We start from the raw sequence: 11,802 nt of genomic DNA, 5'->3' as shown, positions 1-11,802 counted from the left end.
CTCCTGAAGGGGTATGGACAGATCAGAGTTTTGGTATAAGGCCATAAAGACCTGACCATATGGGAGATTGGTACCCCTTTTTTTTTCCCTCCCCAGAAGAGATCAAGTTGTAATATGGTATTATAGTTAAGACTACCATTCTCTGGTCAGACTTCCCTGTCCTCTAGTTTACATCAGGGCCTAGCAGTGTTACAAAAGAAGATAAGTGTTTTTCTTTTTAAGCTTTCTTTTGGGAACTGGTCCCAGTGTCTCAAAATACATCTTAGGAGAGAATTTGGGGATGGACACAGATTTTTCCATTGTCTTCAGGGAGAGATGACTACTTTAATGAGAAAAGGAGCAACAAAACATGGGCTCCCATTGTTCCCAAGAGGGGGCTCTGATCTCCTGAGAACGTTTATAGAAGCCTGGAGTCTTACTATCCTGAAGAGAGCAGATTTTTCTCTCAGGATCTCAATAGGACCTTAATTAGGAACTCTTCCAGAGATTTCTGATGGTGAGTGGACTGTGGGCATCCCCAGCCTGCTGTCCATTTGCCCCCTGTCATCACAGCGTGGCTAACATGCTATGTGATGAACTGGCCAGCCTTTGTTCTAGGGCCTGTGCTTCATCCTGGCACCTAGAGTGACAGGAGTGATGGCCCTCCTGAAGATCCCGATAGGAATGATAAAAGCAATGTTCAATAAGTAGCCCTGAAGTACTGAAGTGGACTCCTCAGAAGTGGACATCATTATGATTTCAAGATCTTGAAATATCTTATTCTCTTTGTTCTGATCGGTCTCTCCACAATTGGTGGCAAACAATGGTTGCCAAGGATAGGGGTTGCCTTAGATTTTCTAAGTATTTCTTGTCTGACTCACAGGAACATTTTGATCTCTTCTACTTTGTAGCCCGTCTAGATAGATCTATCCTCTATGTCCCACTTTCCTCTGACTCCCTGAACTGCTTGGGTTGAATGGCATTCAGTTAAATGGTGACTAACACAAACCCACAGGGAAAATCTTGTTGGGTGGGGTCCCTTGCTAGGGTATAAATGGCTTATAGCCTATTTTATGGTGATCCATGTAAACAAAACAGTGAGAGTTACAGGATCTCTGTGATGGGCAGCAGAACATCCCACAGGTCTCTCTGTGCCCTATCATCAGCAAGGGAGAGCCTGAAGTAGGTATGAGAAGGACCAGCTGAGGCTCAACATGGGGCACCAGAGTGTCCCATGATCTGGGAGATGTGAAATAAATCTTGCAGATATTCCACAATACAAGGACAAGTCTCTGCCATTCTCAAGATAATCTTTCAAAGTGAACCTGCTCTTCCTGGTGTCAGCTTTGTGCTGTCCCATCTCTGGTGGTTGTCTGAGGGAACAAATGTGAATGGGCTGAGAGGAGTGAGTCTGTAGTTGATAAAAAAAATAAAATAAAATAAGAGAGGGGTGCCTGGGTGGCTATGAGTTAAGCATCCAATTCATGATTTCTGCTCAGTTCATGATCTCAGGGTTATGAGACTGAGCCCCATGTCTGGCTCTGTGCTAGGTGTAGAGCCTGCCTGAGATACTCTCCCTCTCCTTTTGTGCCACCTCCTGCTCATGTGTGTGCCTTCTCTCTCTAAAATAACAAATAAAATCTTAAAAAAAAAAAAGAAAAGAGGAGATAAATAAGTACAAGATGCTTAACACATAATAGAAGGACCAAAAGAAAGATTTCTGAAGAGGTAGAGATCATCTGGGAATACAAGGATTAGTACATTAATACCAAGGATTAGTGTAATGAATCTCAGTGTGCTGCATGTGAGTGTCACTTCCATGAATGACCATTAACCACTCTTTTACATATTTCAGTTTCTCCCACTGGAAGTCTAAGACAACCGGGGGAGGGGATCTCAAAGCACTGGAGGGTCAGTCCTTACATGTGTGTTCATGGATGAGCCAAGGTTTTAATTACCAGTGAGATGGAAAGCCCTATGTGACCTCTGTACCTCCTGAGAAATAATCTCTGACACTTCCATAAAACTCTTAGTCACCTAAGAGTGCTTTTTGACTAGAAGGAGCAAGTGTCCCTTTATTCTTCAGAGCTGAAAATCAGTCTATCATAAATGCTATTGGACCATCTAGTTCTCAGGTAGATCAGAAAAAGACAATAGAACAAAGGAGTGACTAAGCAACTCTCCAGCACAAGGTAGGCAAAAGTTGGAGACTCACTGATGAATAAGGTCACTTAACACACCGTTACCTACATGGTTGCCAAAAGATGGTGCTGGGTAAACTGGGGAGACTCCAGGACCCTGAAGCCTCAACCCAGCTCATCCCAAAGATGTCACTGATGATTCTTGGTCTTGTTACAAGAAAGAATTCAAGACAGACACAACAGAGTGGATGGGTGACACAAGTGGAAAAGTTTATTAAAGAAAAAGTACACTCTTGATATGTGAGAGCAGGTAAATTGGATGGAGAGAAAGAGAGAGGGAGGGAGAGAGAGAGAGAGATGTGAGCTCGGAGGTTTAGGTTTCTATCTTTTTTTTTTTCTTTCTCTCTCTCCGGCCCTTCATTCTCTCCTTTCCTACCTTTTCTTTCCCTTCCTTCCCTCCTTTCCTTCCTTTTTTTCCTTCCCTTTCCTCCTTCCCTTCCCTTCTGTCCCTTCCTTCCCCCTTTTTTCCTTTTTTCCCCTGAATGACCCTGAGATAAGACCTGAGCTGAGATCAGGAGTTGGATGCTTAACTGACAGAACCACCAAGGTGCTCCCTGGTTTCTATCTTTTATTAACAGTTGTTGACAAGGGGGGAATATTCATTACCTGGGGAGGGGAGATGGAGTTTTTGAAAGCAGCATTTCAGCTTTTTCCTCCTTATTTGGCCTGGGGTTTCTGGCCTATTTTGTCAGCCATCTTGGGCCAGTGGTTTCAAATACTGCCAGGACAGGCCTCTGACTTTCCCAATAGCTGACCATGACTTCCTCTCTGCAGGCCACCAGGCATCCTGTTAGAACCTAAGGAACTGTCTCTAATGGAAGGAAGGAAATAATGAAGATTAGAGTAGAAATAAGTGAAATAGAAAAAAAAAAAAACCAATAGAACAGATCAATGAAACCAGGAGCTCGTTCTGTGAAAAGATCAACAAACTTAATAAACCTTTTTCCAGACTCATAAGGGAGAGAGAGGGAGATGGTGATAGAGACAGAGAGAGAGGTAGAGGGGATTCAAATAAATAAAATCAGAAATAAAAGGAGAAATAAACAACACTACAAAAATAAATACAAAAGATTTTATGAGAATATTGTGAAAAACTATACACCAACAAATTGGACAATTTAGAAGAAATGGACAAATTCCTAGAAACATATAAACCTTCTAAAACTGAACCAGGAAGAAACAGAATATTCAAACAGACTGATTACTGGCAATAAAAATAAGTCAGTAATAAAACAACAACAACAACAACAACAAAACTTCCAACAAACAGAAGTCCAGGACCAGATGGCTTTACAGGTGAATTCTACTGAACATTTAAAGAGTTAATACCTATTTTTTGTAACTATTTCAAAAATTAGAAGACAAAAGAAAGCTTCCAAATTCATTCTATGAGGCCAGTACTACCCTGATACCAAAACCAGATAAAGACACTACAAAAAAAAAGAGAACTACAGGCCAATATCTCTGATGAACGTAGATGCAAAAATCCTCAACAAAATATTAGCAAACTGAATCTAATAATACATTAAAAAAATCATTCAGCACCATCAAGTGGAATTTATTCCTGGGAAGCAAAAGTGGTTCGATACTCACAAACCAGGGACGCCTGGTTGGCTCAGTGGGCTAAGCCTCTGACTTTGGCTCAGGTCATGATCTCAGTGTCCTGGGATCAAGCCCCCACATTGGGCTTTCTGCTCAGCTGGGAGCCTCTTTCCCTCTCTCTGTCTGCCTCTCTGCCCACTTGTAATCTTTCTCTCTGTGTCAAATAAATAAATAAAAAATCTTTAAAAAATATTCAAAAATCAATGAGATACATCATATCAACAAGAGAAAGGATAAAAACCATGTGATCATTTCAATAGATGCAGAAAAAGCAGTTGACAAAGTACAACATCTATTCATCCTCAAAAAAGTAGGTTTAGTGGGAGTGTACCTTAACATAATAAAGGCTGTAATGAAAAACCTACAGCTAACATCATATTCAGTGGTGAAAAATTGAGTTTCCCCTAAGGTCAGGAATAAGACAAGAATGTCCATTATCCCTACTTTTAGTCAGCATAGCACTGGAAGTCCTAGCCATGGCAATCACACAAGAAAGAGAAATAAAAGACATCTAAATTGGGAAGGAAGAAGTAAAATTGTCACTATTTGCAGATGACATGAGACTATATAGACAACCCTAAAGACTCCACCAAAAAGCTACGAGAACTGATAAATGAATTCAGTAAGTTTGCAGGATTCAAAATCAATATAAAGAAATTCATTACATTTCTATTTATGAGTAATAAATACATTACATTTCTATTTATGAATAATAAAGTAGCATAAAGAGAAATTATCATGGATTGGGAGAACAAATATTGTTAAAATATCTATACTACCCAAAGCACTCTATAACACATTTAAAGCAATCTATCAAAATACAAATAGCATTTTTTTCACATAATTAGAACACATAATACTAAAATTTGTATGGAACCACAAAAGATCCCAAACAGCCAAAGCAGTCTTAGAATAAAACTGGAGATATCACAATCCAAGATTTCAGGTGATACTACAAAGCTACAGTAATCAAAAAAGTATAGTCCTAGCACAAAAAACAGATACATAAATCACTGGGACAGAATAGAGAGTACAGAAATAAGCCCGTGATTATATGGTCAATTGATTTACAAAGAATAGGCAATGGAAAAGAGACAATCTCTTTAAGAAATGGTGTTGGGAAAACTGGACAGTTAAATGCAAAAGAATGAAACTGGACCACTTTCTCACACCACACACAAAGATAAAGTAAAAATGAATTAAAGAGCAAAATGTGGGACCTGAAATTACAAAATTCCTGGAAAAGAGCAGTCAGTAATTTCTGACATCCTAAGTAGCAATATTTTTCTATGTCTCCTGAGGCAAGGAAAACAAAAGCAAAAATAAACCACTGGGACTACATAAAAATTGAAAGCTGTTGCACAGAAAAAGAAAAAAAAAATCAACAAAAAGACAACCTACTGAATGGAAGAAGAGAATTGCAAATGATATATCAGACAAGCTGTCAGTATCCAAAAATATATAAAGAACTTAAACAATTCAACACCCAATAAACTAAATTATCCAATTAAAAAATGGGCAAAAGATATGAACAGACATATCTCCAAAGAAGACATCCAGATGGCCAACAGATCCATGAAAAGATATTCATTATCACTTACCATCAAGGAAATGCAAATTAAAACCACAATGAGATATTACTTCACACCTGTCAGAATGGCTAAATCTACAGCACAAGAAACAAAAGGTGTTGGTGAGGATGTGGGGAAAAAGGGAGCCTCATGCACTGTTGGTGGGAGGGCAAACTGGTGCAAAACAGTATAGGGGTTCCTCAAAAAATTAAAAATAGAATCACCATATGAGTCAGTAATTTCACTACTGGATATTTACTGAAACAATACAAAAACACTAATGCAGAAAGATATTGCACCTCTTTGTACTGCAGCCTTATTTAGTATAGCCAAGACACTGAAGCAACCCAACTGTTCATCAAGAGATGAGTGTATAAAGAGGTGGTACATATGCTATGGATTATTACTCAGCCATAGAAAATGAAATCTTGCCATTTACAACATCATTGATCACTCTAGAAGTTATAATACTAAGTAAAATAAGTCAGAGAAAGAAGTACTGTATGGTTTCATTCATATGTGGAATTTAAGAAATAAAACAAATTAATAAGGAAAAAAAGAGACAAACTTAGAAACATGCTCTTAAATATAGAGAACTGGTGATTACCAGAAGGGAGGTGGGTACAAGAAATAGGTGAAGGGGATTAAGAGTACACTCATCATGATGAGCACTGAGTAATGTACAGAACTGTTGAAGCACTATTGTACACCTGAAACTAATATGACACTGTGTTAATTACACTGGAATTAAAACAAATCCATAAAATTTGGTTGGAGTAGAAATGTAGACCTTTATAATGTTTTCAAAGTTAGGGTTGTCATCAACTTAAAATCAATTTATTAATAAAGTTGTTTTATGTAAGCCTCATGGTACCCACAAAGCAAAATTCTATGGTATATACAGAAAACATAATGAGAAAGGAATCTAAGCATGTCAGTAGAGAAAATAAATCACGAAATAATTAGGGAAAAAAAAAAAAAAGAAAAAGAAAATGGTCCCAAACCTCTGGGAGGTAGCAAAAGCTGTTCTAAGAGGGGGAATTTCTAGCAATATAGGCTTACCTCAAGAAGCAGAAAAATCTCAAATAAGCACCTTACCTTGCATCTAAAGGAGCTAGAAAAAGAATAACAAACAAAACCTAAAACAAGCAGAAGGAAATAAATAATAAAGATTAGAATAGAAATAAATAGGAGTGAGGCATGATGGCAGAGGAGTAGGAGACCTAAATATCATTGGGTCCCAGGAGTTCAGCTAGCTAATTATCAAAGCATCCTGAACACCTATAAACTCAATAGGAGATCGAAGAGAAGAAAAGCAGCCATTCTATGAACAGAAAAGCAACTGACTTCTGGAAGGTAGGACATGCAGAGAAGTGAATCTGAGGCGATATACACGAAGAAAGACTGCAGCAGGAAGGGGCTGGCTCCCAGCAAGCAGTAGAGCGGTGAGGCACAAAATCAGAGCTTTTAGAAGTCTGCTCCACTGAGGGACGTTGCTTCAGAGGCTAAGTAGGGGTGGAATCCTTGCTGGGTTAGTGTGGTCTCAGGACCCTCAGGGTCACAGAAAGACCCCGGGTGCCTGAGTGTGGCAGAGCTCCCAGATATTGGAGTGGGGAAACCAACTGTGGAGATGGAGCCAAGGAGGGGGCTCTAAGCTTGGGGTTACCTTAAACCATGATCTTAGGCACAGCTGGGCCACTGTTCTTCGAGAAGGGACCCACAAGTGGAAGATCCAGGTAGATAGTTTCTCCTAACAGATCAAAATAAACCCTAAATCTAGCACATGGCTTTGTTTTAGTCTCCAGCCTGACCACCTTCTTTCCTCTTTTTTTTCTTTTTTCAACCAATTTCTTATTAATTCCTTTTCTAGAATCTTCTTTTATTTTCATCTTCACAATCATCTTCCATCCCTTCTTCATGTTTACCCTATATCTGTTTAAATATACAGATATAGGGTATATATAATATATAATAATATATATTAATATTATTATATTAATATATCTGTATATATACATATTATATATCTGTATATATACATATTATATATCTGTCTATTATATATATATTTTATATATTATATCTATATATTATATTATATATCTGTATATATACTGTATATATATGTATTATATATAATACATATATATATAAAACATGAAGGGATGGAAGATATATATGTATATATTATATTTCTTTAAAATTTTTTATTTTAATATTCTTTATATATATAATATATATAATATATATAGTATATAATACATATTATAAATATATAATATATATAATATTCTATAATTCTTTAAAATTTGGGGAGACAGTTTCTTCTAAAGGACCAAAATACACCCAAAATCAAGTGTGGTGCTCTATTCTATTCACCAGTCTAATATAGATAGAGACAGAGATAGAGATAGAGATATAATTTTTCCTTATTTCTTCACCCCAATTTCAGGTCTCCTCCAATTTGGCTAGTTTATCTTGTTCTGGGGTCATTGCTACCCTTTTAGTATTTTGTTCTCTCATTCATCTATTCTTATCTTGATAAAATGACAAGGCAGAAAAAGTCACCACAAAACAAAACAAAACAAAAAAACAAGAGGCAGTACTGATGACTAGCAACCTAATCAATACGGACATTAGCAATATGTCAGAACTAGAGTTCAGAATGATGATTATGAAGGTGCTACCTGGGCACAAAAAAGCCACAAGTGGAAGACTAAGAACTAAAATCTAACCAAATTGAAATTAAAAAAGCTATTAATTAAGTGCAATAAAATATGGAGGCTCTTACTGCTAGGATAAATGAGGCAGAAGAGAGAATTAGTAATATAGAAGACCAAATGACAGAGAATAGAGAGGCTGAGAAAAAGAGAGATGAAACAACTACTGGACCAGGAGAAGAGAATTCAAGAGATAGGTGATACCATAAGACAAAACAATATTAGATGGGCGCCTGGGTGGCTCAGTGGGTTAAGCTGCTGCCTTCGGCTCAGGTCATGATCTCAGGGTCCTGGAATCGAGTCCCGCATCGGGCTCTCTGCTCAGCAGGGAGCCTGCTTCCCTTCCCCTCTCTGCCTGCCTCTCTGTCTACTTGTGATCTCTCTCTCTGTCAAATAAATAAATAAAATCTTAAAAAAAAAACAATATTAGAATAACTGGGATCCCAGAAGAAAAAGAAAGAGAGAGGCAGAAGGCATATTGGAGCAAATTATAGCAGAGACTTTCCCTAAAGTGGCGAAGGGAACAAGCCTCAAAATCCAGGAGGCACAGAGAATCCCCCTCAAAAATCAATAAAAATAGGTTCACACCCTGTCATCTAATACAAAACTTCCAAGTCTCAGTGACAAAGAGAAAGTCCTGAAAGCAGCTCAGGACAAGAGGTCTGTAACATACAACAATAGAAATAATAGATTGACAGCAGACCTACCCACAGAGACCTGGCAGGCCAGAATGGACTGGCATGATATATGCAGAGCAATAAATGATTAAAATATGAAGCCAAGAATACTATATCCAGCTAGGCTGTCATTGAAAATAGAAGGAGAGATAAAAAGCTTCCAGGACAAAAAAAATTTAAAAGAATTTGCAAACACCAAACCAGCCCTACAGGAAATACTGAAAGGGGTCCTCTAAGCAGAGAGAGCCTAAAAGTAACAAACCAGAAAGGAACAGAGATAATATACAGTGACAGTCACCTAACAGGCAATATAATGGCACAAAACTTATATCTTTCAATAGTTACCCTGAATGTAAATGCACTAAAGGCCCCAATCAAAACACACAGGGTATCAGAATGGATTAAAGAAAAAAAACAACAAAACCCATCGATATGCTGTCTACAAGAAACTCATTTTAGACCCAAAGACACCTCCAGATTTAAAGTGAGGGAGTGGTCAACTCATCTTCGACAAAGCAGGAAAGAATGTCCAATGGAAAAAAGACAGCCTCTTCAATAAATGGTGTTGGGAAAATTGGACAGCCACATGCAGAAAAATGAAATTGGATCATTTCCTTACACTACACACAAAAATAGACTCCAAATGGATGAAGGACCTCAGTGTGAGAAAGGAATCCATCAAAATACTTGAGGAGAACACAGGCAGCAACCTCTTCGACCTCAGCCGCAGCAACATCTTCCTAGGAACATCACCAAAGGCAAGGGAAGCAAGGGCAAAAATGAACTATTGGGATTTTATCAAGATCAAAAGCTTTTGCACAGCAAAGGAAACAGTTAACACAACCAAAAGACAACTGACAGAATGGGAGAAGATATTTGCAAATGACATATCAGATAAAGGGCTAGTGTCCAAAATCTATAAAGAACTTAGCAAACTCAACACCCAAAGAACAAAGAATCCAATCAAGAAATGGGCAGAGGACATGAACAGACATTTCTGCAAAGAAGACATCCAGATGGCCAACAGACATGAAAAAGTGCTCCATATCACTCGGCATCAGGGAAATACAAATCAAAACCACCATGAGATATCACCTCACACCAGTCAGAATGGCTAAAATTAACAAGTCAGGAAATGACAGATGCTGGCGAGGATGCGGAGAAAGGGGAACCCTCCTACACTGTTGGTGGGAATGCAAGCTGGTGCAATGACTCTGGAAAACAGCATGGAGGTTCCTCAAAATGTTGAAAATAGAACTACCCTATGACCCAGCAATTGCTGGGTATTTACCCTAAAGATACAAACGTAGTGATCCGAAGGGGCATGTGCACCCGAATGTTTATAGCAGCCATGTCTACAATAGCCAAACTATGGAAAGAACCTAGATGTCCATCTACAGACGAATGGATAAAGAAGATGTGGTATATATACACAATGGAATACTATGCAGCCATCAAAAGAAATGAAATCTTGCCATTTGCGACGATGTGGATGGAACTAGAGGGTATCATGCTTAGCGAAATAAGTCAATCGGAGAAAGACAACTATCATATGATCTCCCTGATATGAGGGAGAGGAGATGCAACATGGGGGGTTAAGGGGGTAGGAGAAGAATAAATGTAACAAGACGGGATTGGGAGGGAGACAAACCATAAGTGACTCTTAATCTCACAAAACAAACTGAGGGTTGATGGGGGGAGGGGGGTTGGGAGGGGGGGTGGGGTTATGGATATTGGGGAGGGTATGTGCTATGGTGAGTGCTGTGAAGTGTGTAAACCTGGCGATTCGCAGACCTGTACCCCTGGGGATAAAAATATATGTTTATTAAAAATAAAATTAAAAAAAAAATAAAGTGAGGGAGTGGAAAACAATTTACCATGCTAATGGACATCAAAAGAAAGCGGGGGTGGCAATCCTTCTATCACACAAATAGATTTTAAGTCAAAGACTACAATAAGAGATAAGGAAGGACACTATCATACTTAAAGGGTCTGTTCAACAAGAAGGTCTAACAATTTTAAATATCTATAACCCAACAGGGGAGCAGCCAATTATATAAACCAATTAATAACAAATCAAAGAAACACATCAACAATAATACAATAATAGTAGGGGACTTTAACACCCCCCTCACTGAAATGAACAGATCATCTAAGCAAAATATCGACAAGGAAATAAAGGCTTTAAATAACACACTGGACCAGATGGATGTCACCGATATATTCAGAACATTCCATCCCAGAGCAACAGAATACACATTCTTCTCTAGTGTACATGGAACATTCTCCAGAATAGATCACATCCTGGGTCACAAATCAGGTCTCAACCAGTACCCTAAGATTGGGATCATTCCCTGCATATTTTCAGACCACAATGCTCTGAAACTAGAACTCAATCACAAGAGGAAAGTTGGAAAGAACTCAAATACATGGAGGCTAAAGAGTATCCTACTAAAGAATGAATGAGTCAACCAGGAAATTAAAGAAGCATTTAAAAAATTCATGGAAACAAATAAAAAGGAAAACACAACTGTCCAAAATCTTTAGGACACAGCAAATGCGGTCCTGAGAGGACAGTATATAGCAATACAAGCCTTTCTCAGGAAACAAGAAAGGTCTCATGTACACAATCTAACCCTACACCTAAAGAAGCTGGAGAAAGAACAACAAAGAGAGCCTAAACCCAGCAGAAGAAGAGAAATATTAAAGATCAGAGCAGAAATCAATGAAATAGAAACCAAAAGAACATTAGAACAGATCAACAAAACTAGGAGCTGGTTCTTTGAAAGAATTAATAAGATTGATAAACCCCTGGCCAGACTTATCAAAAAGAAAAGAGAAAGGACCCAAATAAATAAAATCATGAATGAAAGAGGAGAGATCACAACCAATACCAAAGAAATACAAACAATCATAAGAACGTATTATGAGCAACTATACACCAGCAAATTTGACTATCTGGAAGAAATGGATGCATTCCTAGAGACATATAAATTACCCAAACTGAACTAGAATGAAATAGAAAACCTGAACAGACCCATAACCAGTAAGG

This window comes from Lutra lutra, chromosome 8, assembly GCF_902655055.1.
Source record: "Lutra lutra chromosome 8, mLutLut1.2, whole genome shotgun sequence".
Taxonomy (NCBI): Eukaryota; Metazoa; Chordata; class Mammalia; order Carnivora; family Mustelidae; genus Lutra; species Lutra lutra.
This window is presented reverse-complemented; position numbering follows the sequence as displayed.